This window comes from Microtus pennsylvanicus, chromosome 13 (assembly GCF_037038515.1).
Source record: "Microtus pennsylvanicus isolate mMicPen1 chromosome 13, mMicPen1.hap1, whole genome shotgun sequence".
Classification (NCBI taxonomy): Eukaryota; Metazoa; Chordata; class Mammalia; order Rodentia; family Cricetidae; genus Microtus; species Microtus pennsylvanicus.
The window spans coordinates 39,580,524-39,604,804 of record NC_134591.1 but is presented as its reverse complement, the minus strand read 5'-3'; positions in this window follow the sequence as shown (position 1 = coordinate 39,604,804).

The following is a 24,281-nucleotide window of genomic DNA, read 5'->3' as shown; positions in this document are numbered from 1 at the left end:
ATGAATACGCAGCATGAGGGAGAAGCAATTTTTGCTTCCACAAGCCACCTAGACTTAAGGAGTGTTCGCTGCTGAATAATAGCCTGACTTATCCTTACTGATGTTCTACCTTGTAAAATTACTGCAGAGTTACATGGGAAAATATGCAAAACGGCATACGGAGTAAGGTGACATGGGAAACAGAAGCCAGTTCATAAATAATGACCCTTCTTGTTTATGGGGAACTGCAAACAGTGCTGCTCAGTGGATAAGAAACACTTGGAGATATTTGTATAATGCGGAAATTGTTTTTAATAGTAATTGATGATAGCTGGTATTTGTTGAACAATGACTAGAGAACAGATTCTGAGTGTAGAAAAAGTCATTTCTCTACCTGACTCCATTTCCCTGTTGTTTGCTCTGTCCCCTGATTGCTTCCAACAGCCCTTTCAACCCACTCACCTATTATATATTTTGCCCCCGAGGGAAAAAAAGGCCCCAGAAATCATGTGCCCTGACACCATCTGCCCAGTGGCAGGGCTCTCAATATGTGGGCATCCCAGTTCTGCTGAATCAATCTCTCTGACAGCTCGCTTACCTCATGATGCAGCAGCGGGGCTATAAGTTCTACCATGTCAAGGCCCACGTTTCTCTCGTTCGCTCTGTAATTGCCTGCAGCCAGTTCAGCACGTAGCATCACATAAACCGTGAATAAAAGCATATTAATGGAACAAGTGACCCTTGGACAAACTTTTGGAGAGCTCTAATTTTATCAGCTATATCTATAAAATGATGCTATCTAATCTCTAAAAGGCCCAGCAAAGGGATGTGTGAATTCAGCTGCTCTAGTGTGGAATTTCCACCCGTGTCGCTTGAACTCCCTTCTCACCCTGCATGTTTCCTATGCTTGCCAGCAACCATTAACCTACTTAGCATCACTTCATAGGGTTGTCCACCATCCAAAGGGGACCCCTGATACAGAGTGCTTAGCATAGGGCCTAGAGCACAGCACATATTCATTAAACCCAGGACACTGGTACCATTACATCAGGACATTAGGAGACCTCGGAGGCCATCTAGTCTCACCCCCAATCAATTCATGGCTACTGGTAATTAGACCCTGTTGGTGATGTGTGGCTTACACCTCCTCCATAAATAGATACAATCTGTCCTCTTGAGCAAGAACAATGGCTGCTACGACAAAGAAATCTAGTGTATGTGGCTCAGATGTTCTACAAGCACATTGGTTGCTCAAATCTAACATTGATTTTCATAATCAGTTGGTGGTTGGCAACAAAGTTGTGAGTTGGGGCATAGGGTGCATGTGTCTTCTACACACTTCTGTGGTAGCACCTTTCCTTATCACTGTGACAAAGCACCTTGTGGAGACAACTTCATGGAGGAAAGATTTGCTTTGGCTCCTGATTTAAAATGCTTTGGTTCACAGTCTATCGCCCCTGGTGCTCAAGCAGAAACATGAAGGCAAGGACGTGTGGAAGAGTCTAACGCTTCCCTCCTTAGTGAGAAGAAAGCAGAGAAATGAGAATACATAAAGAGGTCAGGGCAAAATATGGACCCAGACACATGCCACCCGTGACCTATTGGAGGTCCAATATTATGAACCCACCAAGAATCACTCCATTTACTATGCCAGAGCCTCTGCTATCTGGTTGTGTCTGTAGCCTTCTTGATAGACCCAGAGATGTACTTTACTTATCTCCCAGGTCATTCTTAACCAGGTCAATCTGACAGGGAATATCAATTGTCACAGCTTCCAACTTGTCTATATCAAGATTAGGAAACAGAGAAAACCTCTCTGCTCACTGGAAGTGACCTGCACCTTTTATGCTCATATTTCATTGGTGAGAACTAAGTATGTAGCACTACCCAGATTCAAGGATTCTAAAAAATGTAATCTCTGTCTTGTTGGGTAGCTCCTTCTCAGTGGCTATTGTATTCTTAATATATTTCAAAGAAGAAAAAAGGAGAAAGAGAAGTGGAAGAAGAAAGAGAAGTAGTAGTAGTAGTAGTAGTAGTAGTAGTAGTAGAAGAAGAAGAAGAAGAAGAAGAAGAAGAAGAAGAAGAAGAAGAAGAAGAAGAAGAGATGAAGAGATTCTCATGCTCAGTTAGCTGTATTTCCTATAACTGATAAGCCTATTGCCATTTCTGTTCTCTTTGCTGTGATTTGCCATCATAGAAGATAGGTTACATGTCAAACACAGATAATTCTAAAGCATTACATACCATGTGCAATAACGCATAAGAGTTCAGATGAGTTTCATGATGGAGGCAAAAAGTAGAATTGTTGGGAATGGGAAGAAGAAAATGATGTAGCAAAAGAATGAAAGCACTTTATGTATAAGATACATAATATTCACATGAGATGTAAGCCTCATAGGAATGCTTTTGGATGTATTCCCAATTCAATCAACAATAAACAGCCCAGAGAAGTAGTATGGCTTGCTTAAGATCAAACAGCACAGAGCTGGAGAACTCAGACTGGTCAACTTGGTCAACAACAAATTGAAATCTCTCTTTTCATCTCTTTCCCCTCTGTTTAATACTTCAGTCCTCTCTCCCAACACTGGAAAGCACTGTTCTTTGGTTAGTCAAACTTTTACCAATTCCAGTTTACTCTAGGGTCAAGGATCTTGGAAATAGTTTTATTTTCCAATTCCCTTGACATTACATTCCAATCTACCCCACAGGTTATAAACAAGTCTAATGTTCATCTGCCTTCCTTGGTCCATAAAAGACAAACATCAGCAGCATGACTTCTATTTCCCAGGAGTTCCTAGCAACAACTCCATAGACAAAGACTCTAGTTTCTTAGTTCAGAGATGTGTCAATTCCTAGAACACCTCATTGACCAATAGGACATTAACACACCCCATATATAAAGATATTTTGTGGATATTTGACTTTAAAAAGCCCAACATATTCTCCTCCCACTCTCAAATCCCACTCCTTGCTGGAAATGCCCCTTTGTTCTAAATAAGAAGGGGAAAGTATGATAAAAATTATCAGGGTTGGAATATGAATTTACACATTGAGTTTGGCTTTACCTCTCCAACTCAGCTTCATATCCTGGCTTTGAGGGATACTAAAAAATATATTAGCTTCATTTGCTGTAGGTGACTTCCTCATAAATGATTCATATTTGTCTAATAACTTGTACCCACCGCTCTTATGCAAGAAACACCCATCAGCCACAGCGAGCCAAGCACTGAATGTAACAATGACAGATGCTTATTTCAGACCTCTTGAATCTGTAGGAATCTCTGTCTACACACACACACACACACACACACAAGGAGAGAATCAGGTACAATTCACAGGGAGCATTAATTGGTGCATATCGAATGTGAGTTTGACAGGGCTATGATTTAAACACAAAGATGTCTGAAGACTCGTGATTCAATATTTGAGATCCACGCTAGTCTGATGCTATTGTATCCACCTGAACAAATCCAACCTGGCATCCTAATATCTCTGCATCTGTTTGACACTCTCCCTACAGGGTGGTGGATGGGAGGGAGCCTCCCCTGGAGGAAGGGGGTGGGGAAGGATTCCACACATGGCTCAGCAAGGTGGGAGACAGCTGGAAGGATCAAGAGTGGGTCCTCCCTCCACTTCCAGGAAACATCAATGCCATGAATTGACCAAGAGTCAGGTATTTACCCCTATTTGGCATGTTAACTTAAGGGCTACCCAGTGAGATCTTATCTCCCTGCTGAGTCTCATTTTCTTTATCATCAAAGAATAGTTTCTATCCTTTCCAAAGCTGCTGAGTATTCTATAGATTTGCATATTTAGAACAACTGTGGGCGCTGGGTTCTCATCTTCTAGGATTTTATTCTCATTCATTTATCACAAAGCTCCCATGATTCCATGGATGAAGAAGGAAATGAGGGGGCAGATAACTCAAAGACTTTGTTCAGAAGGCTCCCATCTAACAAAGGATGGGATGAAGACCTAATGTTTAGTATACACTCTTACTGAGCTCTATCTTGTTGCTTTCTTTCTGCATTGGAATAGGAGAATGTCCGTTCAGAACAACCTATACAGAAAAGGGAGTTGAGGGGGCAAAAGTGAGATGGTTCAGTGTGAAAAAGCACTTGGTGCTCAAGCATTAGGATCTGCATTCCAATTCTGCATACATCTAAAACACTTGGTGTGGTTGTATTCACATGCCTGTAACTTCAGAGCTGTGGAGTGTGGAGACAGTCAGATCACTGGGGCTTGCTGAGCACCAGACAACTTCTGACTTAAGTGAAAGACTCTGTCTCAAGGAAATTAGATAAAGACTGATAAAGCAAAGCTCTCGACATCACTCTCTGGCCTCCATGCACACTCACCTGCGCATGCACACAAGTACACACATTACACAGAGATGCACACAAACGTAACACACAAAGTAGATGCATGAAATTAATAATTTTCTTATAAAATAAATTTACTAGTTTCCCCAGCTAGTGTTAAAGTAGTGTCTTACTCGTGGTCTGATTGAAGACAGAGGTTTTCAAACAATGCCACTGGGGATTTTTCTTTGTCTGTTCTGCTCTCTGTAGATTGATCACCCTCCTTCCTTCTCAGTCGGTCAGCAGAAATACTTCCAAATGCCTCCAGCTTACAGCTCACATTATGAATGCGTATTCTTCACCACGTGTCTCTTGAGAAAGTCCCCAGAAAGGTTTCATTTGCCTGCCTTGGATCTAGCTTGTCTTTTGCTGTGATCAAGAAATCTGCTTTTGTGACAACAAGGAGAGAAAGGAAGGAAGGGTTATCCTTCACTGATGTCCTGGCTCCTCCTGAGAAATGGATGCCAAGTAGATATCAGAACAAGCAAATCTCAAAAGGACTACAGAAGCATCCAACAAGAACCCAAGCTATGAGCCCTCCTGTTTCTTTATCCTGAGGTGAGACAATTCCAAGAACCCTCTCTTAGAATCCTTCATGCTTACACATAATGTATTCAGAGTCTTTCTTGTGGAGTCCTCTTTATTTCAAGAAGTGTTACTTGGGGTTTCTATTGCTATGAAGACACCATGCCCACAGCAGCTCTTATAAAGGAAAATATTTAATTGGGGCTGGCTTATAGTTCAGAGGTTTAATCCATTATAATCATGGTGGGACACAGCAGTGTGCAGGCAGACATGGTGCTGGAGAAGGAGCTGAGGATTCTACATCTTGATCCGAAAACAACAGGAAGTAAATTGAGACACTGGTCATGGCTTGAGCATATATGAGACCTAAGCCCATCACCACAGTGACATATTTCCTCCAATAAGTCCATATTCACTTCAACAAAGCTACACCTTGTAATAATACCACTCCCCATGAGTTTATGAAGCTAAAAAACATTCAAGCCACCACAAAGCCTTAGATATCACATCCCTAGAATTTTTGACCCTATCATTTCTGGCCAGGATGAGATAGTTATGGAGATATATATTCAATCCCTTATTTGCAATAACTCATTTGCAAATTAGGAGTGACTCAGTCATGTGGGAAGAGTTGAGATGGAGCTTGGGTACTATACTCAGAGAAGTCTAATTTGAACATTGACTCTGTCACTTATGGCTAGTGTAATCTGGTGAGGTTACCAAACACTCCAAATTGTACTATCCCTACCTATAACTTGGCTGATAGCAATTTGTATTGTTCAATTAAAAATTATTCCTTTAAACCCACACTTCAGTCCACAATGGACTAAAGACTACATATGACAGTGTGTGCAGTAGGTAAATATGAGTAGGAGATATTGTTAATTGCAGTATGAATTTAAGACCTAAAGAAATGTAAGATCATGTGTGCAGTGTATGTGCACACATGTGTGTGCTTGTGTGTATGTTTGTGCATGTGTGTATGTGTTCCAAACTGTGATACTTTAATAGATCAGATATAATTATAAAATTGAGCCATATTTCCTAGGAACAAATGAGAAAGAAAAACCTGGGTAGCACAGTGGTTTCTACGTACAGGAGCATCATAAAGAGGAATAGTCTGGGTCTCCACAGAATCACAATGTCCAGACCTCATGTCTGTGTACTCACCTAGGAAAGCATTTGGGTAAATGGGATACAGAAGTCCGCTCTCTGCTCATTCAAAAGAAACGGTTCCCTAACACACAAACAAATGGAAAGCCACCCCATGTCCCTACAAGACTTAATATTATTAAGACATTAGTACCACCCAAGCAGTCCATGTATTTAATCCCTATTAAAATCACAATGGTGATTGCTTCAGGAATGGAGAAATCCATGCTAAATTTCAAAGGTAATCAATAGAGGCTCCCAGATAGCCAAAACACTCTTCAAAGGGAATGATGCTGGAAATTACACATTTTCTGATCTCAAACCCGCATAGTTCATTACAAATCTACATCCATGAAAGAGTCTGGTGCTGGCAGAGGAATGAACATGTGGATCAATGGAACAGCATCCAAAATCCAAAACAAAACTCTTGCATATGTAGTTGAAAGAATTGCACTCAGAATGTTAAATAAATAAATAAATTTAAATAGATAAATAAAAGAAAGAAAAATAAATATTTTAAAAAAATTTTCAACAAAGGGGCAAATGCGTCAAGATATCCCCAACATATACTCTCTGGCTTCCCACATGACTCCATATCAACCTCATTCCTGATCTCTTCATTAAACTTGCTCCCTCTCGAGCACATGCCCTATCTACCCACCAGCCACCTGTACATCTGTATGTCTTTTTAAAAATGATTTATTTATTTATTATAAAAAAATTTTCAACAAAGATTCAGAGACCATTCACTAGGGAAAGGACTATGTCTCCAGCAAATGTTTAAAAAAATGAAACAAAAGGAAAACAAAAACAAAACTAATATCCATTAATAAAGAATGAAGCCAGAGCTCTTCTTGAGACCTTGCACAGATGAATTCAGTGTAGCCATGAGAAAACATCTACCTTAAACTTTCAGAGGAAAAGAAAATGAAGGAGTTTCGTGTTCCTGTACTTGACAAGGAACACTTGACTATTCCACACAAAACACACGTGAAAAACAACCTCAAAAATAGATAATCTGGGGGCTAGAGAGATGGTTCCACAGTTAAAAGCACTTACTGTTCATACAGAAGACCTGGGTTTGAAGCTCAGAGGTCCTTCCTACACCTCACCATGTAGCTTGCCACAGCCTGTAACTCCAGTCCCAGGATTTTGGACACTGTCTTCCGACCTCTGCAAACACCTACCATAGGCATGGCACCATACATACATGCAGACAAACTCTCAAACACATAAGCTTTTATTAGAACAAATGAGCTAAGTTGGATGACATCAAAATGATAACATTTGTGCCTCAATGAACATAATCAACAGAGTAAAAAATATTGCATTAGGAGAGACTACACTTGCAAATTACATCTTTAATAAGAATCTGCTGTTCTCTTATCAGAATGTGGTCATAATCTACTACTATTATGCTGCTAAAGAGACATAGTATTAAACCAACCCCTAATGACTTATTATTATACCAATAGATCAATACATCTCTAACCCCTCACCTGGGAAGCTTCTACTTGATGTAGATAGAGTGAATAACCCAGTGACCCACAACTAGCCAAGGCATAGAGAATAAGGGACTGCAGAATTCTCAGCCCCCAAATGACAATATACATGATCTCCCACAAGACTCAAGGATGGTTGGAAAAGGAGGGGGCAGAACGACTCTAAGAATCAATGGTGAGTGACTGCAGTCAATGTCTTCTGCATACAGCAGGTCCACTGTATGTATGAACACTCAGAGGCTGGGGCAGCATGTACAAACCTGTACAAGCCCAAGTCATCAAATCCCAGTATGGAGAGGGAAGGTAGGCACACAATCTTACCACTAGCGAACAATTGTTAGCTGCTGGCAAAGGGATAAGTTTTGCCTTAAGACTATAGACTCTGTGGCTCGGTTGTTGAAGGCTAGGCTCATAACCAAAAGTATAAAAGTGTAGACACTGGTACCTTAACCGCTCTCCAGGGAGGCTATACATTTAGGAATATTTAAGCAACACAACGTGGTCTGGAAGAATTTTTGTTTTAAGTAGGACACAATGGTGAAGGGTATAGTGGTTTAAGTGATAATGCCCCCACAGGCTCAGATGTTTGAGTACCTAGTCCCTTGTTAGTGGTGCTGTTTGGATAGGTTTAAGTGGGGTGTCCTTGTTGGAGGAAGTATGTCACTAGAGGTAGGCTTCAAGGTTTCAAAGTCATGCATCTCTCTCTCTCTCTCTCTCTCTCTCTCTCTCTCTCTCTCTCTCTCTCTCTCTCTTCTCTCTCTCTCCTTCCATCCTCCTGCCCCCTCTGCTTCCTCACTGAGGTTCAAGATGTGAACTTTCAGTTGTTCCTGCCACCATATGTTCAGTCATCCTTTTTGCCATCACAGGGTCTAATCTGGTGGAGGCATAAGCCCAAACAAATTCTTTCTTCTCTAAGATGTTATGGTCATGGTGCTTTAACACAGTAGGAAAGAAACTAATACAGATTGGTACAGTAGGGATTAAAATGACCAAAACATATCATTTAAATGCTCAACTAATAATAATAAAAATTAATGAAAGATATACATAAAATCAAGAACTACAACTCAACCATAAAATAGAGAATATAACTTTATTGGCCAAAATGTTTAAATAGGGAGAGAGTATGATAAGGACAAAAAAATTATAATCACTAAAGAAAAACGGAAAGTGTTTGCTCAAAAAAAAAGCTATATAAGCATTGCTATGTCATCCAGTACCTCTACCACTGGGTAAATGGATGAATGGAAAGCAACATCTTGAGGAGATAGGTGTATACCCTGTAATCACAGTTGTATTATTCACAATAGTCAAAAGGTGTGAGCTATTCAAATGTCCCATCAATAGATGAATAGACAAATGTGTTACATTCACACAATAGAGTATTATCCAGGGCTGGAGTGATGGCTCAGTTGCTAACATGTTCACTGTACATGTTTCCAATCCCAAGGTAAAATTTAGGTGTAGCATTGTAGAACTGCATTTAGGAGCAAAGAAAGGGGGATCCCTGGGTTTTCTGGCCAGTAGGTCTCGATGAATCAGTGATCTATAGGACTAGTGAGAGAACTTGTCTCAAGAAACAAGCTGAAAAGCTATTGAGGAGAGAGAGAGAGAGAAAGAGAGAGAGACTTTTTTTAATCTTGGAAGAAATTCTGGTACTTGCTTCCATGAAAATGAAGTTTGATGGTTAAGGACATAATACTTTGTAAAATAAACCAGTCACAAAAATGTAAGTAATGTATATCTCCACCTCTGCTAGTACTTAGAATAGTCACACTCATGGAGACAATAATTAGAATGATGGTTGCCATGGACTGTGGGAAATGGGGGATGGAGAGTTGTTTATGAGCACAAAGTTGGAGTTTTACAAAATAAAAAAAGTCCCAAAGGGCTGCCGAACAGTGTGAATATTGTAGGAGGAGAGGGCCGCTTGTTTGTCCCAGCCACCCAGAATGGAAATAACCACACAGAAATTGTATTAATTAAATCACTACTTGGCCCATTAGCTCTAACTTCTTATTGGCTAACTCTTACATCTTAATTTAACCCATTTCTACGAATCTGTATATCACCACGAGGTCGTGACCTACCAGCAAAGTTCCAGCATATCTATCTCTGGCAGCAAATCCATGGCATCTCTCTGACTCTTCCCTTCTCCCAGAATTCAGTTCTGTCTTCCCCGTCTACATAAGTTCTGCCCTATCAACAGGCCAAGGCAGTTTCATTATTCATTAACCAAGAAAAGCAACACATAGACAAAAGGACTTCCTACATGATTGCCTTCCTTTTTATTTAAACAGAAAAGGGGATGTGATATGGGATTCCCCTCTGTGTGCTGTAATTACCATTAATGAATAAGGAAACTGCCTTGGCCTGTTGATAGGGCAGAACTTAGGTAGGCGGGGAAGACAAAACTGAATGCTGGGAGAAAGAAAGAGTCAGGGAGCCCCCATGGAGCTGCCACCAGAGTAAGACATACTGAATCTTTGCCAGTAATCCACTGCCACATGGCCATATACAGATTAATATAAATGGGTTAAACTAAGATATAAGAGTTTGCCAATAAGAAGTTAGAGCTAATGGGCCAAGCAGTGATTTAATTAATACAGTTTCTGTATGCTTGTTTTGGTTCTGGGCGGCTGGGCCAAACAAGTGGGCCCTCCTCCTACAGAATATGCTTGACATTATCAAACTGCATTCTGAAAAGAAAAATGTGGTTAAGTGTTACAATATGTATATTAAAAACAAAGAAATGGGTTCTTCAATGAAAACTTTATTCTTCTCTGTTGCTCACAGTTGGTTTTTACAAAGGAAGAAAAAGTCAAACTTAAGTTCTGGGAAAGCCTTGCAAAAGAGATATCTTAGCTGTATCACAGAGGACCAGTAAACCTCTCCAAAGCAGAGAATTCAGAGTTCATAACACAAATGAGGGACCAGTACAGAACTGAGGACCCAAGAGTGCAGGTGTGTGCTGAATAGGACAATGGCCACTAATGCTGCAGAAAGGGAGGCTTGTACAATGAGCTTCCATGTTGTGTGTGAACTGCCTGAGTCTTGTCCTCTTGATGTAGCTCCCATTTTCATTTCACTGATCATTAGAATCATAACTGTCATGGTAACGGATGACAGACACCATGCAGGTCAATAGATTGGAACTCATGGCTGTGGTGATAGTTTGATGGGGAAATCACTTGCTAGGAAAATGTGAGAACTAGAGTTCAGATCCCCAGGACACTAATAATAATGGATCCCATAACCCATCATGTCTGCCTGTAATTCCAGCTTTTAGAAGCAGGGATGGGATACCTTGAGAAAGCTACATTGGCTACCAACAGTGACTAGCTAGATCAAACCTGCACCAGTGAATAAGGTAGACACACATACATCCACATGCAAAACAAGAAGATTGTACCAGGTGTGAGGCAGGATTATCTAGCATGAATACCTGAGGGTGATCTTTGGGCCATGTTGAGTTTAAAGGGACACTTTAATCCACAGGACACTTTTTCTAATTCTGAGCAGAGTGAAGGAGAAAGTGGTTCAGAAATTTTTAAACTGATGCCCAGCATTAAGATTTCCCTGGGATAAAGACATTCTCCAATAAAATTTCATCAAAGGGATTTGGGGATGAAATCGAGCTACACAGGATTCTCCCGACTGTGGCTGAACATTCTCCTAATGAGGATGTTCTTGTGGTCTCTGATGCTCCAACGTCATAAACAGATCTAGCAAGGTCAGCCCCAGAAATCAACTCCTCAAGCAGCCACCAACATTGTGAGGGGGAAACCTCTATGAATTCTTGGTAGGAATCTCTGTTGTGAAGCCATAGGGTATTCTGCATACTAACTTGGCCCCATCCAACCTGGCCCATCTGGCTGCTGATAGACTGTATTCCCTAGTCTACCTGTTGAACTGTAATCTCCTTCTCAACGGAGACCTTCTCACAGCCACCCATGCATGTCCCTGCTCAGGTGCCATGCATCTGTTCACGATGTTGCTTTTGCTTAAAACAGTTTTGCACTCCTTGTCCTTCACCTGCAAATACCTTTTACCTTTAACAACCTTTCCCAAAGGCCCCCTGCTCTCTGAAGTTTCCATTGGCCTTCTGGAAAATCGCTCTTGGTCCTCTGTGACCACAGTACTGTCTTCCTACTGCTATACTAGCATTTGCTGCACGCTTTTGAAATTTATTCATTCACATGTCTTCCTATCCCACTAGGCAGGGTTAAAACAGATGCAAATTAGGCTGTGTGCTTGTTAGGCTAAAGATAACTGTTGTACCAGATACACCTAGAATCTCAGGAACCCAGCACGAGTAAATTCCAAACTTCTCAGCAGCTGTGCTGGGATATGCTCCATGCAGTCATTCAGGATTAATTTGATTGACATCCTGCAATCTTCTAGGCTTTTCAAGACTTCCTTGGTGTCCCCATGAAGCTACAAATGGGTGAAAAAAATGAATGAGGCAGATGTACCCTTTTCTTGAACCTCCTTAAGCCAGGAGGGGCACATGAGCCCTTGCCCACATTCAACTAAATACATGATCCCTCCTAATGCATTGAAGGAACAGGGGAGGTAATGGATTGGAAACTCTAGGCCTGGCCAGACAGTCATTTGACATTTGATATCTACACAGAGAAGAAGAGCTAGGGTTTGTAGGGAACAGTTGGTAACCTCTGCTGTAGGTAACAAAAATGGACTCTTCAAACACAAATTCATCTTACCCAAGAGATATCAACAAACTTTCCACTCAGAGACTTTGAAGAAGTTCTGAATCTAGACACTGAAGGAGAAAATTGGTGTAGTAAAAAAAAAAAATCTCCAATTCCTAAAAAAGACTTGGCAAAGAAAACTTACGAACAGTAGGAGACAATAAAAGATAATGCCATTTAATTTGGTCCTGTAATTATAGTTCCCTCTTCCCAAAGATCCAAGAATAAACACTCTAATTACTCTACAGGTTATATGGAGATTAATAAGCCTGACTTCTTCCAGTCTCTCCCTACATAGCTCATAAACAAAAAAGATCAGGATGAGACCTGGTCAGTTATTAGGTCCATACCCTTGGGTGAAGAAAAGGATTATAAGATGAGGACCTAATCTACTCCATAAATTATAATAAACATTTTATATGTCATTTAAACTCATTATCACAGCAAAACCTTGAGGAGGAGGAGACTGTCTTCATCTGCATACAAGGAAGCCCAGTTTCAGTGTAGGGGTGACACAACCCCAAAGGGTTACAGCTGGAATGTGAGCCCTACTTTCTCTTCCTACAGTTCCATCTTCTGAGAGGGATATCTCCGAGTCCCACGGGAAGCCTCTCAGGTGAGAATGGCAGGACTGCAGACGTGCAGTGGATATAGATAGCTGCCCAGAGGTAAGTGAGATGTGACCACCACTGTAACCCAGCAGCTGCAGGAAGGAGGTTTGCAAGAAGTCTGACCTTCAAACGCCTCCCTCAGCCCATCACTCAGAGCCTTCCCTGTGACTTTGCGGATGGGCTCCGCTGAGCTCCATAGAAATGAGTGCCTGGAATTGGACTCCGTCATGCATTTATATTGGCCTCATCAACGAGATGACTCCAGGAGATCAGGACCAACCATCTGCACACCCTGGGTAGGGGGGGAGATCCTGAAAAGGAAAGAAGTACCTTGAGCAGGAAGCAGAGGCTTCATGGCACGGGGAAACACCCGCAGGATGAGCTCAAGGTGAAAGAAGCAGCCCCTGTCTGCATGAGCGCTTCCCTCCTCTGATACAGAAGCCTTCCACTCTGCCGAGGGGGCACCCCGAGTCTCCTGTCTTCCAAGGTCTGCGTCTCTTAGCCATAGCACATTCGCTTCCTTCTGGAGATATTGCACCTTTTTCTGGGCACGTAACAGAAGGGCTACAGATTGGTGTGTAAACAAGATAAGAGAGGGCACTCTGGTGACTAGCAGGGTGGCTTTGGCTTTGGACAAGCCTGCATTCCAGCCATGGCTCAGCCATTTAGACCTTAAGCAGCCTAACTACTTTCTCTTGAGTTTCTTCACTGCATTAAACTGAGGATGATACCAATGCCCATCTTAGGAGTGTCAAAAAGTGACTGTGTAAAAACACTGAGCTTAATACCTAGCATAAAGTACAAACCTGATTTCTGGTAGATGTTTTGAGAGCTTACACTTGAAAGAGGATGGTGTCGGAGTTTCTAAATCCTCTCACATTCCAACCATGCCATGTTGAGTGAGTCACTTAGATTTTCCTCAGTCTCAGCTTTTTATCTGTATTAGAGGATGATGGTGATGATGATGATGGCGATAGTGATGGCTGCCCTTAGGCAGAATTGATAACAGTTTAAAATTAAGCAATACTCATGAACATTTGGGAGCAGAGAGCTGGAGTTACTGTCAAGGATCTTGTTGTTTAGTACAGAAGCAAGTGTTGAAAGGAGATCTGACCATCTGTGGTGGCTTTACTGAGAGATACAGAAACTGTAAGACCTAAAGCAGTTCTGAAAAAATAAGTTCATATGTTGGGGTGGACTGACTTTATGAAAAGATAGAGGCATGGCAAAATGCAATAGTGAAATGGACATGTTCTGTATGTTTGGGAAGAAAAAAAGCTGGGGCGAGCAAGCAGGGAGGGATCTCCTCATACTAAAGAAGAGCACTAAGGAGGAGACAGGCTTTCATTTATAACTTTCGACAATTGTCTTCCACCACCCAGCATGCATTCAGCCCTAACCTTCCTATGGGGCTCCCAACCCTACTCATTCCTATCAACAAGAACTGAAGCCACATAATTCCCCTAGATGGTGAAACATGAGACCTAGGATCTGTCCTTTATGGCGTGTGCCCTTCACATCCTCACCACCCTCAAGGCCCTTGGAGTCTGCCTCCCAGCACCTTGGATCCACTTGTTTCTCTCCTTTCCTCCAGCGTCCCCAGTCCTACCTGGAATCCTTGCCATTCTCTCTACTCCATACCCAGTGCACACTCTTGCCTGCAGTACAGGGTTCCATTGTCTGCTCAGTACTTCCTGTGACTTCTAGTCACCCAAAGCTTAGACTACCGCTGCCCTATTACTTGCTCTAGAATAAACGAGGTGATTTACATGCTTTGTTGAGATCTTAGACAGTCATGGCATCTCTCTGTTTCTCAGGGTTTTCATTTGCAACACACTTGATAAGGTGGCTGTGCGGATTAAATTAACACATGGAAAACACTTAGAGCAATGCCCAGGACATTATAGTACTTCAACTGTAACCCCTCCCTTCAAGATCCTCCCCACCACAAACATCGACATCAACATCCCTTCTTATTCTTGGCTACAGTGTTTATTGCATTCTCCTAACATACCAACGGATTGTTGTTCCCTTCAAAAATCTTATGTGCTGACCCCTTTCCTAGAAATCAACAGCCAGGTCCATGTGCCATGACTCTCTATGGTTCTGTTGAGCCTCTCTCCCTCAGGGGAGCCTTCTCTGACCCCTCAGATGGGTGTCCATTGGTGACTCGTACTCTTCATAGTAACTAATTATGGAGCATCTGTCTTACTGGCTGAATTGCAGCCTCCCTAAGGGCAATAATGGAGCATGCCTCAACCATCACCACCTACCTGTTTCATTCACCAACTTCAACGTGAAAGGCATGCCATGCTCACACCACTGCCTTTCCTGACACCGTCTCATTTCCAGAGCAGGAAGCATTCTTCCTGTTGGAAATATGTCCCTCCTATTTATAGCACTCATTTATTTGAAATTATTTTTAAAACTTAACAATAGTTTCCATTTTCATCCAGGCAGTTAAACCATTAGAGATCTTTGCAAGGGCTGTTTTCAATCTTTGTTCCCCAAACTAGTAGGGATGGGGGTGAAAGCGGACTGCAGGAGCCTCAGGTAGGTTGGAATCCGCACAGCGAAGGCTCTGAAGGACCATTAGTAGCTGCCACTCTGCCCTCTTCAAAGATATTTCCCCAAATAAAAGACATGCCGTCCACTGACACGCGCCTCGTCTTCAAACTGTGCGTGTTCAGTCCCGAGCCAAACGTGTTTGGAGAAGGGGGAGCTGCAGCAACAACTCCGCCGCAGTCCTTCCCAAGCTACCATAGCAACAAGTAGAGGCTGAAAAGCCATTCTTCCATATTAGGTGTGAACTGACTCCAGACAAGAAAAACAGCTTACGGAGAAGAAGCCAGCTTGGCTGGGAAGCTGGTGGGGAGCACCTTGCAGGTGAGCCATCCCTCCCACCCCACCGCCGTCATTCTCGAGCCGCCCTGTCGGTAACAGGATACAGGATTTAAAAACCAAAGCAGAACTTTCCATCCATCCCACACCCAGACATTCAACTTGCCTGGCAAAACCGAACTGGAGTCTCCCCTCCACTTGTACCCCCAAATCCCAGCACCCTTCTCCCTCATTCTGATTCTCAGCTGCCTCGGTAGCTCATCCATCTGTCAGTGCCCATATGCGTACAAGAGGCAAGCCAGGAAGCAAAGGAGAAAAGGAATTTGTATTTCATGAGCGTGTTGTCAGCCATGGACTAAAAAGCAATTTCTGCCAAAGCTGAGAGGAGCGCTAGGACGTCTGGGGGGAGTGTCTTCTCAGCTTGGAATGACCCCTCAAACGTCGATGCTACTCTGCCATTTGGGGACCAGTGGCAGAGTCTGTCTCCCTCCCCACAGCTTATGCCATTACTGACCACCCTACTGCATGTACCCCCATCCACTGCTACCAAGTAGCAAGACCTGTGGCATGCTGGGTGCCAGGCCTTGCACATGCTCCTCCCCAGATTCCCCTCTCCAGCAAGGAATGAACTGAGGCCTGAATCCAGACAGAGCCACTGCAACCTTAAGCAAGTCACTTCATCCTTGAAGCTAGTTCCTCAGCTCTAAAAGGGGCTAATAGCACGGCCCAGTTTGCATGTCCATGAGGAGGACTAGATGAGATAATGCGTATAAATCTCTGAAGTGAAGAACATTGCCAAACTCACAATAAATCATCGGCAAACGTCAGATTTTTTTTTTATTCGACCGCAAACTTTTTTCCAGCTCACTTCATAGTGTCCCAAAATATCCAGTCTTGGCAGATCTTTGTCCTCCAAGGCAAAGACCATGTTGTGTTATTCATCTTTGTCACCCTGATTTGGCTGTATAGTCACCTATTGATGTAGGTGTCTAATAGATGTTTGTTGTTAAATATGCGCAAGTTGATAGATGGATGCATGGATGGGTAGGTGGGCAGCTGTGTGGGTGCATGGGTTAATAAAGGGGAAAAATCAACCCTTCTCCTTGACACGCAGTCAGTGACAGCCTGGGTCTCTGGTATGCCATCCAACAGAGACAAGCTGTCCAGGTGGGCTCACAGACTGGCCCAGGCTTGAGGACTTTTCTGGCCAGAGGCTGCTACATGGAGTTGGCTAGATGTTGCCTTCACCATCCATCTGGTAACTTGGGAATTTGGCTAAAGCTCTGGTATTTTTGTTTTGTTTCTCTTTCTTGCCTTGACACCGAAGCTCCTTTACGTTCTCCCTAGGAGTGCCAGCACAGATGCCAGCTGGCCCACTGGTTCTGTTAACCCTTTCCAGCCTGCCCCCTGATGGCTCTGCCAGCTTTCCATATTGCTTGGATTTGCTATGAACCCACATGGCTCCCTGCCTCACGATGTTTATGCCATTACCCCTCCTCTCACTCAGCCTGGTTCCTTCAGTCCCATCAAGACACGTCACAAGAGTTGGGACTAAGCACAGACCGAGGAGGAAAGTGATGGGGTTGTTGGGATCTGTCTTGTTTCTACAGCCCAGCTCTGTTGAGCTTAAATGTGATAAGAATCAGTGCTTGATATTAAGCACAAAGACTAGTCACTCATGATAAGTAGCAGGGAGCTTCATGCGCAAAAGAGATGAGTAGACAGCGCAGGAATCAAAGGTTTCCTTTCTGACTTTTGATAGAGGTAAAGCCCCTCTACTGGGAGAACATGCAGCCAGAAACTCCAGGCCCGGCCTCTGACCACAGGGCCTGTGCCTACTTCCCTACTCTAAAAATATTCTCCTGGTCTCTCCAGGAAGAGGGAGGGCAATAAGCCTGTCCCTTCTGTGCTCTGTGTGCAGCTTGTTCTAGGTTCCATGCCTTCTAAATTTATAGAGAAGTAAATAGAGGTTCATACATAATAAAACACCCATGCAACAATGGAGACTCATTCTTGGAGAGGAAGCAGAGAGCCCTCAGGATGGCATGTGCCTGGCCAAACTCCTATAATAAGAGTCAGCAGGACTAGGCCTGGAGACGATGCTTTGCTGGTCCTTCGGGTCTAGCCTACCTCCACAGCATCATCTGCTTCCACTGCAGCGGCACAGACTCCGTATGACGTGAGCACCTGTTCCTACACCTGCCACCCACTCTCTGACAGGATCTCTTCACGACAGTGTTATGAATTTTGATTGCCACATCACGAATTCCCCAAACTCACAAGTTAAAACAGCTTTTTCTTCCTCATCATCCCTCGACTGAGCTCAGCTGAGCAGTTCATCCTTGGGGCTGCTCATGGCATTATCTTTAGCCACTGGAGCAGGAGTCACCTGAAGACAACACACCCTTGGGTTGATGCGAAGATGGTCCCTGAATGAGGTCCAGGTGATGCTGACTGCAGCTCAGAGGACTGTTCACGGGTCTTAGCTTTACTCAGCAAGGCAACCGTGTTCCGAGAGTTTCCAGAGCTGGAATCAGGAGCTCCAAGTCTTCTTATGGTCTGGGTTCAAAGTCACATTACATCCCTTTTCACATTCTATTGGCCACTTTTAATCTACAGTTAAATGGAGGACTTCAAATCCTCTCTGTCGTCTCAAGACCTCTAGCTGCATCTGGCAAACTACAAAATAAATATTGTTGACCAGACTCCAACTGACGACGTGTGTGCATGGGAAAGATTGTGCCTGGAATCTGTTCTAATGGTTTCCACTCACTCCCCCGGGAGTTCTTGATGCCTTTTACTCCAGGCAACATAAATGCATGATTTTTTTTGTTCCTGCTCCTCTGATGTTTCCTTTTGTAACCCTCAACACAGTCCTAAAGTGAACAGGAAGGGTTTCCAGTCTGTCTGGACAGAGGTCTGGGAGGGAGGCCCTCCCTTCTCCCCAGGTTCCCATAAAAAACTACAAATTAATAATAATGGCCTGCCTGAAGCAAAGAGACTGAGCTCTTAAGATATTTCTGTGCTGATAAAGATGAGCTTTGCAGCTATCCATGCAGACCTGTATAAAATCAGCATGGCAAAACCAAGTAATTATATTGGACACATATATGAGCTCTAGAGCCAGACAGCACAAACTTGATCCCTGACATCACACCCTTCAGGTACATATGTTGAGGCTTGGCTTCTAATGTTTCCATTTCCTCATCTGTGTGAGCAGGGACAGTGAGTGAACCAACTCCTGGGGCCATTATGAGAAGTTTGCTACGACAAATAAGAAGTTGACCAATAAATACGACCAGTTCCTGAGTCTCCCCTCTGCTCCCTTTTCTCATATATCCTTTTGCCTACCATCACCAAATCCAAAATTTCATTGTGGTAGAAGAAATTAACTCAGAAGTTTGAGATCTTTTTCACTGGGCTCCCTTAACTTTACAGATTGGAAGGGAAACTCTGTGTTGGACATATCTCTCTGCTTCTTCAATAACACACAGGATTGGACAGCCTTAGTTAAGTTATAGATTAATACAAGCATGAATACTCTGGACTGTCTGCCAGGCCTGTGCTCACCAATTATCTTATCTTAATTTCCTGTACTGTTCCTCCTAACCATAAACCTACTGCCAGCTCTCCACTACTTGCTGTTCCAGCTGTCCCAGAGCTCTTCTTTCCCATGCCTCTAGTCAACAAACATCCCTGTCGCTTCTGCCATCCAATTTTCCCTCTCCTATTCCAACTACCAATATCTACTTCTCTTATGTTTTTTATGGTCTGATTATAATACTGAAGGTTGAACCTAGGACCATGAATACGCCACTCTACCATTGAGCTCTATCCCCAGCCCTCCTTCTACTCTGTGTTTTGAGACTATGTCTCTCTAATCACTGCCCAGCATGACTTTGAACTCACTCTGTATCTCAGGCAGGCTTTGCAGTTGCAATCCTCCTGCTTCCAGCTCTCTAGTGGTAAGGATTACAGGCCTGTGCTGCCAGGCCTGGTCAGTTTCTGCCTTTTCAGGGCATCGCATGTTACTATGTCTCTGTCTATACAGCACAGTCGGACTTTCTTTGGACCGGCAGCTCCCAAACAATGACACAGAGACAGCTCCTGAAAAATGACACAGAGACTTATTATTAATTATGAAAATCTGATCTTAGTTTAGGTTAGCTCCCAACTAGCTCTTATAGCTTAAATTAACCTGAATATATATATATACATATATATATTAATATATATTCTCCCATTGGCTCATTACCTCTCTTCCATACTGTACATCTGACTTCCTCACATTTGCTGGTGAATCCTCACCTCTCAGATCCTTTCCCAGAGTTCCTCTCTCTACCTGAAAGTCCTGACTATTCTCTCCTACTTGGCTATTGCCCATTCAGCTCTCTATTAAACCAATCAGAAGGTGCCTTAAAGCAGGTGAGGAAGGACAGACACAGCTTCACATAGTGTGATCAAATATCCCACAATAGTATAGGTTTATGCTTTTCAAAGTCCATACAAACCAAGTCAGGGCATCTTTAATAAATATCACAGGACGATTGCTACTAGCCCTCTTTAAAAAGCAATGAAGAGAGACCAAAAGCCATGATATGATCCTCAAGGTCATTCCTGTAATGAACTATCTGACAATAGATAAAGGCTCCAAGTATCCCAATCATCTTCCTGTTGACCATCAAGGAGGTCACTGAGGACCAGATGACACAAGACTCTAAAGTCTGATGGAAGGAGCTAAAAAGGTGGCTCAGTGCTTAAGATCATGTACTGCTCTTTCAGAGGACCCCAGTCCCCACCACCTGTACTCACATGAACATACACAGGCACACACTTAAATTTTTTTTAAAAAATGAACAATAGATTTAAAGTCTGAGAGAAGTCATTGTAGTCTGGCTTCCTTTGCTGTGATTATGAGTGAATATTTAACCCCACAAAGTGATCAAAATGGATGGAAGCTTCCAGAACAATTTGAAAGGCAATTAGTCTCCCTAAACCAAGAGCAGCTGTTCTTGCCAGTGAATATTAAACGAGAGTCTTGTGAAGGATCCAAATTGGCTAACTATTCTTGTACACCAAATCTACAATAACTTCACAGCTAATTCATGGAGGCCTTCTCACCTCTGGATCCTCCAGTTGAAGAACATCTATGCCCAAAGCAAGAACAAATTGTCTCTAATAGGGCACACTTCAAAGACGAGCCTTAAGTCAATGGAGTCACCTGTACAATTCAAAGCCAGAGCAAGTGGCAGTTGCCAGAACAAGAGCCTCCTGGTGAGCTAGAAGCAGCACAGGGTGGAGAGAGAATCTTACCTTGGAAAAGAAAAGGCACATGCATCCTGCTGGGGATAGAGAACCCCCTGGGAGTAGAGAACCTGCAGAGGAAACTGCTGAGGGCGGAGAACCTGTAGCTGCTAAGCCTGCAGTGAACTCTTTTCAGCACCGCGGAGAGCAGCTTGCTCTGGGTACAGCAGCCCCCAGGTCAGCCACTGTGGAAGACACTGGGATATGCACACATTTCCCTTTAAACAAGACATCAACCAAGACAGCAGGGCAAGGAGAAGGAATACCAGGAGAGGAGAGGGAAGTTGTCCATCAATGCTGCAGTTCAGTGATATGCTGAGTGAAACGGTGAACTAAATAAAGGGAATAAATTACAGCAGCCCTGTGTTCCCGACATCATAATACAGATGTTGTAATCATACAAGGCTAATAGTGAGTCACTTCACAGCCATCGAGGAAAAAAAAATTGATGGCCCAAGCCCTGTGGCTGCTCACACAAAACAATAAATTAAACTTGCTGACCATGGCCTAGAGACAGGGGCGACAATGAAATTATGTAACTGCTGGTTTATTTCCTGAATCACGTGAACTACCCTTTTTCTCCTTTGGGATAGTTGCTCTATGACCTTTCATTTCTCCTTATCACATTGAAAGGAGCCACTGCCTGATTTATACTATGGTGTAAGTGGCTGCTACAACTTAAGACATACAGGAAAATAAGAAACCAAAGGATTACATCACAAATGTAAGCTCTGTGAGACATGAAGTTTTCTTTGTTGTTCACAGCATATATAATAGTGTTTAATATGAAATATGTGACTTCCCTGGTTTCATGCTGTTGTGATAAAACATCCTGACATGAAAAGCAATGTAGGGGCTTATTTTAGCTTTCAATTTCAGATAAAAGTCTATCATTGTAGGAAAGCCAAGACAGGAACTTCAAAAGGCAGTCATATCACACCAACAGTTGAGAGAAGAAAGACCGGGGTGTATACATGCTACTGGCTTACTTGTGCTCAGCTCAATCTCTCTACTCATACACAGTTCGGGACCTCTCACCTAGGGAATGGAGCCTCCCCTAGTAGGCCAAATCATCCATCCTACATTAATTAATTAATTAATATCCTACAGACCTGCCTACAGGCCAACCCAATGTAGATGGCTTTTTACTATGACTTTCTCCAAATGACTCTAGGTTGTATCAAGTTGAAAATTAAAGCTGATCTCCACCATGACCAATGATGGTGGCAAGTACGAATTAGCATTTAATGAATGCTTGCTATATGATGAGTATCCTGCATGTGTATTCTTTCAACCTTCTTGATAGCACAATGCAACATGTACTACTAATATTGTAATTTTATATACATATGTGGGACATAAGTTGGCCTATGTTGCTATGAAAGACAAGGCCCAAAGTCAAAAGAAATTTGAAACCAGAACCCATATTCTTAACTATGATGATTATTTATATGCTCGCTTGACTGAGTCATGGGTTAGCTAGATAAATTATTTTTGCTCTTTGTACATGTGAGGATGCTTTGAAGCCATATTAGCATCTGAACTGTGGATCCAGTAAAGTAGACTCCTTCCCAATATATGGTTATCAGCCAACCTACTGAGGGTCTGGATGAAACACAGGGCAGAAAAATGAGAAGGTTAGCATCTTATTTTCTGAACTATGGCTTAGACGGGAACAACAAAGCTCTTTTCCCTGCCCTTGAACCCGGTCTGTATCATCAGCTTAGTTGGACTCAGACACAGGCAAAATGGCAATGGTAGCTTTCCTTGCTCTTAGTTTTCAGCATGTGAAACTCCACAGCATCCTCAATCATGTGCTCTGAAAAGACCTGCTTGCCTAAGAGCAAGTCAGTCAAAATCCAAGCATGGATATGGAAGGGTTCATGAAGTCTCACCCCTTGCCACGAAGCTATTGACGTTTATGCCTGCTGGAGGAGACAGAATCAGTTTTCTTCAGGGATGCAGTTTTTAGGGCCCTATGGTCAAACCCATACAGGCAGCACTCACTGAACTCAGTGGGTTAAACAAAAAGGGTAAGATGAAGTTGGAAGTGGAACTTGGTAGGAGGGAGAAGCAGAAGAGGAACTGGATGGAAAGGGATGGGGATGAATTTGATCAAAGCACATTGTATGTATGCATGAAATTCTCTTAAGAAATGGAAAACTCTAACTAACCATTGGGCCATCTAATCCACTAACTATCTAACGACACTGCTAAGAGGGAAGGATGGAGAGATGCATAGAAAAGCCAGAATAAAAGAATAATGCCCATAGAAGAGCAAGAAAGGCTCACCAGATCACTAAAATATTGATGCAGCGTATGAGGGTTAAAGACTGAAAAAGCCAACAATGTCATTCCAACCAGCACAGAGGCAAAGCACTGAGCCCTGGAGACACAGGCATGACAGGAGGTTATGTCACTGTGCTCAAGGAAGAAGACAAGCTGGCCAGATGGTCTCATGAGTGGCCAGACAGAAGCGGAGCCTCGGGGCAGGTGCTGGGGCATGCAGGAATGGCTCACATTTGGGTTAGGGGTTGGAGTTGGAAGGCTGTTGATGACATGTGCTGTCTGCTTGGATTCTAGGAGCCCTGCATCTGGTATACACTGTTGAAAAGGTGAAGAACGTTGTCAAGTATCTGCGCTAAGGTTGGGAGGTATGTTGACATTTTAGCAATCTGATAGTCTATCCTAGCACATGATGTTCCTTGGCATGTGGATTCAGTAAGTATTCAGAGACCTAACAGGTCTTTGTGCCTGGCTCTACGAATGTGAAGTTGAATAAGGAGACACATCTCCTGCCTTCCCAAAAGTCCTATTCCAAAACCGTACCTTTGAGAGTCCCTGGAAACAAAGTAAGGCGAAGCTGCAGTACTGTCCTGCTTTGGGTAGTGAGAGAGCGACCAAGCATAGTCAAAGTCCATCTTCTCCTCACTGAGGCTTTCAGGAAATGTGTGTTAAAAGAAGTGAATCATAAGCAATAATATATTGCAAAATTCCCTACTTGGTGGAGAAAAAGATCCCCTTAGCTAGATAGGTGGAACTGCTGGCTGGGTCTAGCTACATGCAGAGGTTCAAGGCATTAGCCAGTGGCCAGAGCATAGGGACCATCTCAGTCCCAAGCCTTCCAGTAGAGCTGCTCTCCCACTCCCACTCTCTGAACCCTAATCCAATGAGTCGGTAAGCTTGATTCCATTTTCCATGGCAGAGTTAAGGAAAATCAAAATCAAAAATATTACTTACTGAAACAGTCCTGGAAATCCCCAGGAGAGATGGTAGCATTGTAAAAAGAGAAAC